Source organism: Sus scrofa, chromosome 10, assembly GCF_054392235.1.
Source record: "Sus scrofa isolate SSC_HxYL_T2T_F1_AM1 chromosome 10, Sscrofa_HxYL_maternal_Yorkshire_Landrace_v2.0, whole genome shotgun sequence".
Taxonomy (NCBI): Eukaryota; Metazoa; Chordata; class Mammalia; order Artiodactyla; family Suidae; genus Sus; species Sus scrofa.
In genome coordinates, this window is record NC_139392.1 from 48135078 (window position 1) to 48136605 (window position 1528).

The following is a 1528-nucleotide window of genomic DNA, read 5'->3' on the forward strand; positions in this document are numbered from 1 at the left end:
ATTGCGATCAGGAGATTATCACATGGTTTCACTAGGTTCTGCTTTTCTCTGCTTGTGAAAAGAAGGCTTTTTCATACCAAATCAGACTTCTCCATAAATGAGAACACATTCTGAGAGAGTTTTATACTACTGAAGCCCCTCTTCCTCCTCCCCCTCCTATTCTTCCTCTCCCTCCTCCTGCCCACTCTCCTCCTCCTCTTTTTTTTTTCCACTTGTTAACATTTAAATGAATTTCACACCATGTGGTTTCAAGCTACAAGGACATAGGACTCACTCACACCCATAATCTTATCCTTAGCTCTTCTGCTGAAGGATTTGACCTTCAGGACGACACCCTGCTTTGGGAGTTTTCCCTTTCCTAGAACTTTGTAGTAGCCTGATGGTACACCATCAGTGATAGGGGCAGCTCCACTCTTGTTCTTTGCAGCATTTACCCATGTCTGCTTACTGACCAAGGTCCACAATGTGTCACGGTTGACAGCTCACAAAAGCTCTGGTTCCTCTCTAAGTGGTACTGCCTCATACCAACTTTCCCAAGGTATCCAGAGTGATTTTTGTTGAGGTTGAACCTTCAGCAATACATACCTCCAGCATTACCCCAGACTCCTGGGTGCTTCTGGTGTTTGCTGATGCAGCCATGGCCATGGCTCATGTGGCCCCCAAGTTTCCAAGTCTTCTTTCGTCTGGATGGCATGTCACTGGCTTCAACAAAAGAGGAGGGCTGATTTCTTAATGGTGCTGGTAATCTGAAAAGGTCCTGGAACAGCCAACCTCTGGGTTCCTGTAAAGTGAAGTAAAAGATGGCCTCATTGTTCATCCAAATTTCATCCCTCTATCACTACCTGCAGCTGAAAACATCCTGATAAATGGATGTTCGTAGTGTTTACCTGTCCTGTCTCCCTTGACACAGTGAGAAATGGAACTTCCTCACACTTTAAATAAGGCATATTGTAGAGTAGTCCAAAAAATGCATGGGATTCACCTCCACCTGATGGTTAAAGACACAGGCTTTGGAATACACCTGTGCTGGGCTCAAAGCCCCACTCAGCTGTGCAACTGAGACTCTACCTGTGAAATAGAGGGGGGAGAGTCACATTGCTTTCTGTAGAGAAAGTGGTCTCCTCCAGCACATGGTGCTTTCATTTCATTTCATTTCTTTCTTTCTTTCTCTTTCTTTCTTTCTTTCTTTCTTTCTTTCTTTCTTTCTTTCTTTCTTTCTTTCTTCCTTCCTTCCTTCCTTCCTTCCTTCCTTCCTTCCTTCCTTTCTTTCTTTCTTTCTTTCTTTCTTTCTTTCTTTCTTTCTTTCTTTCTTTCTTTCTTTCATGTCAGCTAGGGTTTGCATCATAGAAAACCACAGACTTGGTGGTTTAAAAACACAAATGTATTTTCTTACATTGGAGGCTGCAAGCCCAAGATCAAGGTTGGTTTCTGGTGAGACCTTTGTCCTCAGCTTGTAGATGTGGCCTTTTTGCTGTGTCCTCACATGGCCTTTTCTCTGTACATTCAAGGGAAGGAAGAGATCTCTGGT

At 43.6% G+C, this 1528-nt stretch overlaps 1 pseudogene; it reads right to left on the reverse strand.

Moving 5' to 3' along the window:
• Positions 1-248: 248 nt before the first annotated feature.
• On the reverse strand, positions 249-694 carry LOC110258613 (large ribosomal subunit protein uL15 pseudogene; annotated as a pseudogene).
• Positions 695-1528: the final 834 nt, after the last annotated feature.